Below are 12203 nucleotides of genomic sequence, written 5' to 3'. Positions count from 1 at the left end.
TCTGCACATGGAGATCATTGTAAGACTCCTGGCTCTGAAACTGAATAAGACCTGGAGCAAATTGTGTCAGAAGCCAACAAAGCTGGTGGCGTTTGTTTTGAAGGCTGTCTGCTCCCAACGTATGCAGTCTCCTTAGCTGGTTTTGTGTTCTTTGGAGCCGAGTCCAACCAGATGTTTCTCTTTGAGCCACTGAAACTGATAGCTCATGACGCAGTGTCATTTTTCACTGCCGTATCTCTCCGCTCCACTCAACACCCACATAATGCCTCATTTCTGCAAGCGGAATCAATACGCATTTTAAAGTAATATTCTCAGAGAATAATTTTCGGTGTGTGGCTGGCATCTTTAAACTGTCTGAAAGCGATCTTTCAAAAGCAAAGCCTGTGTGGGAGGATTTGGCTGTGAGTGGGGAAAATGCGAATCAAAAGGAGCAGAGATCAATATGATTTTGAATCAAACAACATAACAGTAATTCCTGCTGTCTGTTTGCAGCAAACTCAAAACTGAATGACTTGTGTGGGGGAGGTCTTTTTCTCTCTCTCTCTCTCTCTTTCTTTATCTTTCTCTCTCGATTTCTTTATCTCTCTCTCTCTCCTTAATAACAGCTCCACAACAAGAAATAAATATGGGTGCAAAGATAGATAGGGTTTACTCTGTTTGAGGTAACGATTGACCTTGTTAATTAAATCAGAGCAGTCACTATTGCACGGCATTGAACCGTTAAAGATTGCATACAAAGTTTCACAGTGAGCCACAAAAATCAATACTCAGTTGAGAGGAAGATCAAAAATTGCTTGATGAAACGGTTCGGTTAGTTTTTCTATCCACAACTTCCCACTCCCACTGTTCAGTGGCCACTGTGGTATGTTTATCTATCTTTTCAACACTATGGATTTATAGATGACCCGGCATTGTAAATCATCTCGAAATCAAGCATCAACATGCTCTGTATCTACCGCTGTGGCCAAAAATACCCTGGCCCTTTCCAAAAAAACTTTGTTCTCTTGTGTTAAATCAAGGAGCTTGTCTGATCAGAATGAAGTTCAAAGCCGTGTTAGCCAACACAATACAGAGAGTTAAAGGTCCCAACAGATGCTGCCCCTCTTCTGAACAAGACAAAAAAACAATGACAGCGGTGACCTGTGTTTCAACATTATGAGGACCTTTTTGAATAGTTGGTATAGCTTTCTAAAAATAAATGACATGGATATCCTTTAAACAATGTTGCACAAGTGACTCCTATTTGCCTGTTGATCAGAGGTTTCATTCTCCCATTAATGCTTCTCAAGTCCAGTTTATTTTACTGCCGCACAGCCGTGGGATTGGATATCTGTTAAACAATTTAATAAAACAAATAAAATAGATTATGTTCTCTGATTTTAAATTGTGCGTCCAGGTAGATTTCGAATACCTGAAAATCAGGCACTGTATGTTCTTATGGCATATGGTCACAGCAGTGAAACAATGGCGGCCAAAAACCATTCTTATGGTGACACTGGGTTCTATTCTGAGGTTTTAACATGTTTTGTAGTCTGATATATTATTTCCCACTATTATATAGCAAAAAGGCTGTCATTTAAACTGATGATAGGTATGTTTTGGTTCTGTCCTGACAGTAGAACATTGTTAGCTCCGTCCTTCTTCCCCTCAGTGGGTCAAGTTCATGCCCCAGCACTTGTCGCCGTCTCGGTGAGCTGTCTGTTTTTAAGTGTGAAGGTCGAGCTTGTGTCTGGGCACACCAGGCATTTAACAAGAAGACAGTACTTACAGGGCAGTGCTACTACTGGGAATGTTTACAGCAGATGTTATATGGCCAAAGTGACAGTTTCATGCAAACAGGCACAGCCCAAAGGTAATATATAAAATGTTTTTTTTTTTAAATGATTAATAGTTCCATATCATAGTATGTATGTTACATATTAAATAGATCAATACATTTATATTTATGATTCATATTCCCTGACTTTAACCAAATAGATTTATTGAGTGTGTTTAACAAAGAACTAAAAATCTGACAAAAAGTGTGTCTTCACAAGAAGGGTGCCCTTGTTAACTTTATGCTTATTTCACAAAAGTTTGGGAGTCTATTAAATACAAACAAGCTGGGGCTCTCACATAAATTGCCTTATTTGTTGACAAATCAAACATTAAACAGTTTCAGTGGAATTGGTTGAGAACAACTGTCATAAAAGTTTTGGTTTGAATTCATTTTTGAAGCTTGCCCCTAAATGACCCCACCCTAACCCAGCAGACACAGACATAATCTTGCAGCAATAGGTTTTTACCAATCATGCCCACAGTTTTCCTCTCTGCAATTTGGAACAATTAATTTCAGGAAAAAAGACAAGAAAATGAAACCCCTTTGAGGGGTCATTGGGTTTTTACATGCATTCTTTTGCGATTATAAATTTAGCTCAGGGTCCTAATCCCCGGCATTGTTCTGTTAGTTGGGAGTAATGCTGGACATGCTTTTGGAGGCACAGTGCTCAGAGCTTCAATGCGGACTGAGTCGGGGCCAGTCCAAGTTCACCTCGAGCCACTATGTCATCTGCTAGACACAGAGATGACTCACTGCACTACTGGAATCAGGAGGGCTGCGGTGTCGGGTTTCCCATGTGCTACACAATAACCAATCAATGTCAAGAAAACAAAGTAAAGCACAAATTAGCCCATACACAACTGGACATATGGGATGGATGTGTGCGGAGTTGTGTTTCCTGGCCCTCCTCTAATTTCAAAATAAAAGAAACTTTATTAAACATTTTATTTAATATGTTTTATGGATATCCTTTATGTCAGAATGAAGTTAATTGTTACTGTCCTGTCTACAAGATTTAGTAAAAAAAAAAACACTCCATTTCTGCAGTCTTTGCATTGAATATTTATATACTGTATGTGCAACATTTGCAAATTGTGTTCTTAATGTTATCGGCTACATTGAAAATGAGGGCTTGCCCTCAATTGTACTCCTGAGAACTAAATAAAGGTTGATGATGATGATTTGTTTCTTTTGGCTGGATAATAAACTTGAGTTTCAGCTACAGGAAGGGAACCTTTTTTTGTAGCAGATTTTATTTTGCCAACCTTGGGTGAAAAGGCACAATATTTAGTTTAAGAAGGAGCTATAAAATAACCTTTTATTTTGTAATAAAATGAAATGTACTTGTAACTGTACTTTACGGTTTTGTAAACACATCCGGGTTGGGCCCTTTGTGTGCATGACAAGTAAATAAAGAAAATCAATCAGTCAAAGAATACTCCATGGTTTTTCCCAACTGAGAGAAAAACATTGGTCATGATGTTATCTGGGGTAGTCCTGCAGTGTCCGATACAGACTGCTCTTTTAACACTGGGCAAGTCCGCTTCAACCTCCTAAAACAATAAAGGGTTAAATTACATTTGTTTTCACACATGTTAATCTCTGCTTGTAAAAGTTACACAAGTCCAAGGAGGTGTGCTCACACAAAAATTCCTCAGTGAGATTGTCAGACGGCGAGTGCGTGGCTGGAGTGAAATTAATGAAGTCTGTAATGGGTTATCAAAGAGGGGAACCCGATATCTGTGGCGGGGAACCCCACCTGTTTATGGGGAGACGCACTTGGTCACACACACGCATGCATACACGTACACACACATCACAGTCTGCCAGACCAAAGAATTGCAGGTGGGGTTCAAATGCTCCCCCAATGACAGAACAACAGGTGGATAGGCATTTTATTTTTTTTTATTTTTTTATGATGTCTGCCCTCTCCATGTGTACTTTTCAAGCCAAGCAACATGAGATGTCAGAATTTCCTGCTAGACAGACAGACCGACTGGAGGAACTATACCTTTTTTGTTGAGTGAAATGTTCATGTCTCAGACGGAGTTCAGCTTAATTTAGATATTCTTTGTCAATTATTATCCCTATACGTATAAATAGCAGTCATGGTTGCCCGATCGCTATAGCTTCTGGATGTAACCCAATGGTGATGCACCCCAGTTTGTGAAAATTTTAACATTTGAAACACTTGCTTCTCTAAACAATAATTTACATTTAGGCCTTACCCAGGAATATTCCATGCAAGTTGAAAGATTAGGTATTTTTAAGGTGCCAGAACTAACGATTTGTTTGCAATTAAAAAGGAGACGGCTACAATTATCAACGGCCACCACAGCTGACAAGACAAAGATAAGAGCAAAGACAAAATCTTAATAGAACATTCAAGGAACATTATGACAGTACTGCTTGATTGTTAAACAGTTGGGGAATTTCAATATTGTTTTATTACTTTATTTTCTTGCGGAGAGTTGGGAAAGAATATCGATATCACTCTATTTGTATGTTAAAAATGAGGATACAGTAGATCCAGCAGGCGATTTGCACAGCCTAGCATAAAGGCTGGAAACCGGTGGAAACGGATAGCCTGGCTCTGCAGGTACAGCATCCATCTAGCAGCACCTTTAATGTTAACTAATTCATATTTGAATCTTAGTTGATTATTTGTGCAAAAGCCGAAGTGTAAAATTACAAATTTTTCATTTTATGGAGGGTTATGTGCCAGACTATTTCTTAGCCAGGAACAGTGACTTCTTGGAGTCTCTGCTGGTTGCTTGGTGATGTCAAGACTATACTGTAGGCTACTTATCACTACTCTCTTTAGTGTTTACACTTTCTCTCTGATTGAAGTTATAAGTATAGCAGAGAAAATAGTTTTCTTAGAAAAGGGCTCAATACGCCAGAAATAATTGAGTTAATTTACAGCAAATCATATAAGTAGTAGCTGCAGCCATTTGTCAGCTAATAGACGAGTGTAGGAAGGAGTTTTATGGGATGGCACACATTTATTGGAGAATGGATCACACTATTTAACATGGTATATTGCATCTTTTTTTTTTTTGCCTCTCTCTGCCACTGTGGATGAAGATGGGGCTCTTTACAGATGCATTACTGAAATATGTATTCTGCATTCAGGGGACTAGCTGCTGTAAGGTAGTGTTAAAATTGGTGCAGGAATATATGAACATGGTTGAGTCCTGATGTGCAATTTTGTACTTCATTACTTACTGTTTTGTTATTTATTGGTTTGATGAATGTTGGAAGTGCTCTTAATTCAGTTGCAGGGACATTTTTCAGTTGCAGGGACAGATTTTATGAACTGACAATCTCCATGTAAGGGGGCATTTACCTACCACTATTTTACCTAATAGTAAGCCACCCTGTTTGTTTGCCACAGGCACACGCCAGTCATAGTCAGCCAAATGGCAGAAGACATGGAATGCTTCACTGAGCAGCCAAAGTGCAGGTAACACCCTTCCAAACCACTTGGGAAATGGCACTACTAGTCCATACGCATTCGGAATATCAAGCCAATGCATGCCACATATGCTCAGTTCCTCAGCTAATAAATATAAAGTGACTGTTAATCTGCAGCATATCAAAAAGTTATTTGTACTACAGCCCTTCATCTACTGTGACATTTATTAGTCTCAGGAAACGCATCCATGTTTCTCAATGGTTAGAGCATATTGAATTTGCTACTTCAGTGTCATCAAAAACACAAGTCTTACAAATGCATGAAATCCACAAGAACAATGACTCAAGTATGTGGTGTGGATAAACTGAGAAATGTTATACTTTTTTGGCAGGTAAAATAACTTATTACAGTGACATTTATGGTTAAGGGTTAATTCAGAATATTTCTGACTGGGCCTTAATATCCACGTTTTAATATTATGTAGCTGATCAGTAGTGACTGATGCTTCTGTCCTGCCTACATTGGTACATTTTTCACATTAATTGAAGAAATATCCCAATTTCTTTCCTTCAATTTTATTCATTTTATCGCCTTTTTATCATGGCCCTTTTATCAATTTCTGTCCTGGTACAGAATGTCCCCATTATTAATCCCTAAACTGCTAATGCAAAATATTAGAACATGAAGGTAAATCGTGAAAGATAGTAGTGCAGCTGCAGGGAGTGCTGCTCGCAGGCCCGGCGCAAGGGGCAGGTAAAAATTGCAAGGGGGCGATTTATTTATTTTTTTTCTTCATAAAGTATGCTAAAATTAACAAATTTACCCAGGCTTTAGCCACTGCCGCAACAGTGTCGGCACTTGCAAATATGGCATTTCTTGAAGCAGTTATCCATTTTTTATCTCTCCTTTTTTATTAATAATACTAGTGAAGTCCCCTTTGAAAATGTGCCTTTTTGGAACGGGCTGAATGCTTGGCCTGTGGTATTGCTGCTTGCAGAATTCTTCAAAACCAAATTGTACCCCAAAATTACTTACAGAAGGACCCCAAACCACTTCATATGCAACTCCACTGTAGCCTTTAGCCTACACTACTGACTTAGTGTAAAATGTAATCACAAAATATTACAATGACAATGTGTAGTAATCAGACATTAGCCTCGTGGACTCATGACAATGCGTTACCCACCTTGCCCGTTAGGGTAGCTCATCAGCACATATCTGTGTTAATCAACCAGCAGAACCGGACCGTTTGTTTGATCGTTAAAGTAGTGCTACTTTGCACATTTTTGTGGGCCTGAGGTGTATGTCACATTTTAGCTGCCAAAGCTCCGCTGCTCTCTCTCTGTCTCTGGTCCTGCTCACTAAGTGTGAGAGGGGGAGGGGCCAGCGGCTATAGCAGCAAATGCCAATGTGTGCTTCTTTTACCAACGATATCTTTTGTGTTCCTTATCCAAACAAAGTCAAACTTGGCACTGCACTTACACGTGCCCATAGCAAGACACCTGTCAAGTTTGAAATCCATCGGACTAACTGTTCTAGAGATGTGCGACACACACACACACACAGACAGACAGACAGACAGATGTTCCTGCAATTTATAGATAGATAGAAGTAGGCCTACAACTTGACAAAGTAACTATTTAAAAATCAATTTATGAGCTTTAGGCTTTCATTACAGATCGAACACACACACACAGAGCTGTGACTGCGCTCTCAGTGTGTGTTCCCGGTTGTAGACGTTTCCGTCCGGTAATGGTTGAGCCGACACTAAAGAATAAAATATTCATAATTAGTTTAGCTAGTGCAGTAAGCTAACGGTAGAAATGGCTAACGTTACATGAGTTACATCTTAACTAGAATGTCTCTCACTAGACTGTAACTGTAAGCACCTTTCATGTCAGCGTCTGAGGGCTGCTGCGCTGCGATGATACGGGTAGCTGGAGCTCCTCGTCATCAGATGAAGAGTCCCCATCTGATGAAAGTGACTATCCGATTCTCCATCCAAATCTAGCTTCTGATAATGCAGCCGCCTTGTCAAAAGACATGTAAACAGATTGCGTTGCAAGGCTACGCCGCTGCTAAAAGCCGCTGTGCTAAGACCACGGCTTTTATAAGGGGGTTAAAGTCATAGACATAGGCTGCTAATGAAGTGAGAGGATGGCTGAAGCGGTCGCTCTGTGTCAAATATTGGTGCAGATGGGATTACATTGTTAGCAGTTGAAAGAACCTTGCCATATAGATGCCTTGGAGACCTTATAATATTAATTGTGTTTGTACGTTTTATGGACAATGTTGACCCAAGAGGGCAGAAAATACAACTGAGGGGGCAAAGCCCCCTTTTGCCCCCTCGTGGCACCGGGTGAGGCTGCTCGTTTTATAACACAGAAAAGGGCCAACGCAAACTGACGCTGAAACCCAAAGGAAAATGAAATGCGCCCTTTCAACACAGTAACACTTACACTGCAGCTACAGGTCATTAAAAATCTGAACAATTATGGAAATCATATTTCATTTGTAATAGACCATTTAATACTTGTGGCGTTGCACACACACATTTCATTGCTACAGCCTTAAGAGTTCTTGTGATTCACTCACTGGAACACAAACATCCTTTTGCATTTTATCTCTTTCTGAACGAAGCCAGAGCAGACTTATTTTGCACTTCTCAAAAGCATGGCTGATTGTATTATAGTTTCAGGACTGACAATTTCGATCCAGCTTGAATTAAATAGTCTGCACTTGACAAATTAATTCAATCTGTTACTTTAGAGGTCCATGTTGTTTATTCTCCGCTTGCCAATCACAAATAAATCCATTACAACTATATTGTATTATGTAAAAAGAACACATTTTGGTCTTTCCTTTACAACTGTCCTGATATTGTAACCCAACCACCTCAGTAAAACATGCTCATCGCCAAGGTCATCAGTCAGCTAACTATGTTTTCCAACCAAGCTTTCCATTAGTTTTCCACACATCCCCACCACTCTGCATTTTCCATCCCACTAAACTGTGGAGCATGCACTAATACTCCGGTGTCCCCATATTATGTCCTTAAGTTCATCTATAAATATACAATGTCCTAAATCACTGTACAGAAGTGCTAATCATTTTCAGTGCACAAGGGCCAGCATATAGTCAGATCAAAGTTAAGCTCAATCGTAGCTGGAATGTGTTACCCTCTGGGCTATTTTGAGGTTCTCCTTGCTAACTATCTGCCTTTTGGACTTGATTGGAGATTAGCACTGTTTTGATTCTGGCAATGAGTAAACATCCTTCCATTTATCTTCAAGCTCTGAATCCTCCCACCATGGGTAGCTTGTTGGGCACCTGCTATTTTTGGGAGAATATGGTGAGTGGTATTCTAAAGAGAGATGGTCTTGTTTTACACCCTGATCAGAACTGTGTGTGTGTGTGTGTGTGTGTGTGTGTGTGGCAGAGAAACTGAGACTGACAAAAGTGAGTGTTAAATTCTCACAACATATACAGTTTCCTCTCGTGCCGTGTCAGTTTGGTGGTGGGAAGAGTTGATTAATTTTTTTTCTAAGTCATTAGCTACTTTACTTTAACTACTTAAAACAAAATTATATTACAAAGTCACTTTCTTTTAGTGACTATGAGGCACATTTCTGCCAGCAAGTTCAAAAATATACTTTTTGTTGTAAAATAGGTTGATTATTGTACTAAAATACGAATAAGCTCATCTAATAAATAATAAGCCAAGCATATTTCAAATTGCAATTTTTAATCATCCTTTTTAATTAACATTTTTTTTATCTGCATTAAATGTTGAGATTTTGTTTTCTTGTTGTATACCAAATCTGCATGTTCAATTTATGGACTGACCCTAATTAGAGATGTCACAGCAGCTGTCAAACACGTTTGACAGTATTATTTGCAGTGCTGTCAGCCCAACAGTAAATGAACAGCCTTAGAATGTATGGAATAAGCTGCATTTTGGTGTGGCGCTGGCTCGCGATCTCGCTCTTTTTCTCCTTTTTCAAAAGTTGGGAAGCCAACAGCAAAGCCTAAATTTACTTTCAATGTTATCAGACAAAGAGAAATGTTCTTCCCTCGTCCTAAAATGGTCATAAATTGATATGAGAGTACTTCCTTGTTTTGCGAATTAATCGTCAGCCAGTTGAAGCAGCTCGCTGTGTGTTTGACCAATCAGCGACGGTCATCCACGAAAACCCCACCTCAAAGATTCCTGTACTTTCAGAAGTACTACCGTGTAGTGCAGAAAAATGGCGTAATGCGTTGTTTACTACTGGTATTGTATATGAAAAATCTGACTTGTAAATGGAATGCTTTCAACTCTGGTGTGACGACATTCCCAGCTCTGGCTTCCGAGGAAAATTGAACGCACTAGCAAGCCATTAGCCTAGGCTAATATGGCTAGCTTGGTTAGCAAACATCTATCACAGAAAAACTAAATAAACAAATCAACAATCACAAATCCGCTATAATACAAAAAAAATGGCAGATAGCAACAAAATGTTCATCTAAACCAACTGCTGCTGGCAGAAAACAAACTCAGACATACTGAAACTAAATATATATATATATATATATATATATATATATATATATATATATATATATATATATATATATATATATATATATATATATACACTATTCAAATTGAATAATAAAATGGTTAATGTGAGCACTCTATAATGTTCCCAACAGTGCTTAAAGTGGGTGGAGGCGAACCCAGGCCTGACAGCTGGTCAGGTTCAGGACTGTGAAGGTTATGATCAGAGTGAGTGATTTCTATCTCACCACTCACCATGGCCCCGGGACCGCTGCTCAGACCCTCAGACAGCTGGACCTTGGTTCTGGTTTCACTTCTAGTTTGGTCAGTAGTACAACTACAAACTCCAGTTTGTTGTCCCATACTATCTTGCACTTGTCTGTTGTCGTTGTACCACGTCTGCATGCGTCTCTGCCTACATTCAGTCGCACACACTTATCATACTTGGTGAATGATTCTGACACTTGTTACACAGCAATATGCATATGGACTGAAAGAAGATAAGCTAAAGAATGGAAAGGCCAAGAGCAAAGCCCTCTCCCTCTGTCTTTTTCTCTTTGAGTGATGTCGATATTTATTTTAAAGCACCCTTCCCCCTCCTCTTTTCTCTCCTCTTCCTTCTCTACTGCTTTCCCTTGCCCCTTCACGCCAGCTGTGGTCTGCACAAAAACTGATTTTCTGAGTGTTAACCACCATGTTCTTCCTGCCGACGGCAGGATTTCATTTGCAGAGCACAGGGGGCCAATATCTAGGGTAATTCCCAGGGTTTAGTGCCACTGATCTTTTCCCAGCTCACCTTGGGGAGAAAAATTAAAGCGGCGATAAGGCCTTACCCTGCCCGGCACCGTGTTCACCCTGTGCTGCCCGCTGCCTCACTGCTGTCTTCTACTGGAGGCTCTCACAGATAACACCTGGCCAGTCTCATATTCACTGTCTGTAAGCATCTGTACACAAACTAAAGGTAATATGACAGAAAAAAAACATGACAAATGTTAAAATTTCTTTGAGTAATACAGTAGAAGTAAAGACAAAGACCGAGCACATTTACGTTTTTGATTCATTATGTGTGTCATTAAATAGTCTAGCCTTATAACTACGTCATTACCAGCAGATTTCAAATTGATGGTTTTGTAACGGCACCAACAACATCAAGAACTGCAATTGTCACCATCAGTTTGGGATGTTCAGATTGAATTGCACTTGGTTCAAAGAAGGCCCACTCACGTCTTTCGTATATCAACAGCAAAATAGCTTTGTGTTGAAATGTGTTTAAGGTCATGTGAATGTAATGTCATGTTACCTGTGAAGAGTGAATATATAGTTTGTTTATATATTGCAAAATTACAATTCCCAGCAATTAGCATGTATTTACTTACTATTTCAGTTTTAGTAATACTTTTTTTTTTTTTTTTTCCAGTGTTAGTTCTTACGACAGATAAGTCAGTATATGTCCAATGTCTTTTGTCTGCATAATGCAGTTAACGGCATAAATACATTAGACACTAACAGCTTCTGAGTGGTAATTACTTTGAGACAGATAATTGTGGGGAAATCCAGTAAGTTATGCTTGTATATTTCCATCTTCCTAGTAGCAAAATTAATTTTCTACTGTTTAATAAAAACCTTGTACTTGACCTTTTTTTTTAGGACTAGGATGCATGTCATTCCCTGTATTAAAATCCTAATTTAATTTAAAAATGTGTTAAACCTGACAACATTTAATTTAGAGAAGAGGAAAGACACATTAACAAATGAAATGTCAAAAGACTGATTCATATTTCTTTTTTTTTTTTTTTTGAGTTCAATCAAAATGAGAACAGATGTGATTTTCATGTATGTTAAATGGAAACTGAGATTGGTTACGGTGGCTACTTATGAGGAAATTAAAAGTTTCTTCTAGGTTTTAGGGTTGGTGGTCCATTCAAGGGCATCGCTCTTGTAGTACGCTTCAATTGGGTGATGGGAGCAATTAAGGCAAAGTCTTGTTAACCATCAGGCAGAGTGGGAGTGGAAAATAAAGAGAAGCAGGAAACTCACGTGCTTTATGGCCTCCCCCATTTCACTTATACAGACATTTGTGATATTTTTCTCACAAACGCAGTGAAAGATAGGGGGAGAAATATCTAAAGTACCTTTTTTTGTTTTCTTTGTACACACACACACACACACACACACACACACACACACACACACACACACACACACACACACACACACACACACACACACACACACAGCAGTTTATTCCCTCCCACTGGGATTGGGGGGGGTCCCGGAAAAACAATCTTATTTGTGCACATCAGGAGGGACTTGTGGATTTAAGTGAAACCAAATGAGCTGATGTCTGCCTGATTAAATGCGTAAGTTATTGTTTCTTTAAAAAAGTGCATCACATAACGCTCCCTCTCTGTCTCATACATGACATG

General features: G+C 39.2%; 1 protein-coding gene and 1 long non-coding RNA gene across 4 annotated transcripts in view; one reads left to right on the top strand and one right to left on the bottom strand.

Annotated features, from left to right (window-relative positions):
• LOC120567321 overlaps window positions 1-12203 on the top strand; it is a 197077-nt gene that overhangs the window by 59760 nt on the left and 125114 nt on the right. The gene's annotated exons all lie outside the window — the stretch shown is intronic.
• pitx2 (paired-like homeodomain 2) overlaps window positions 1-12203 on the bottom strand; it is a 63211-nt gene that overhangs the window by 41395 nt on the left and 9613 nt on the right. Inside the window, exon 1 of one of the 2 annotated variants that reach the window (XM_039814270.1) lies at window positions 10611-10628. The exons of the other annotated variant lie outside the window; for it this stretch is intronic. The gene's annotated coding sequence lies outside the window, so the exon portion shown is untranslated. Of the gene's footprint in view, window positions 1-10610; window positions 10629-12203 lie in introns of those variants that run through there. 2 annotated transcript variants of the gene reach the window in all.

Source organism: Perca fluviatilis, chromosome 10, assembly GCF_010015445.1.
Source record: "Perca fluviatilis chromosome 10, GENO_Pfluv_1.0, whole genome shotgun sequence".
In the NCBI taxonomy this organism is placed as follows: domain Eukaryota; kingdom Metazoa; phylum Chordata; class Actinopteri; order Perciformes; family Percidae; genus Perca; species Perca fluviatilis.
Note: the sequence above shows the minus strand (reverse complement) of the source record. Positions and strands in the feature narration are given on the sequence as shown.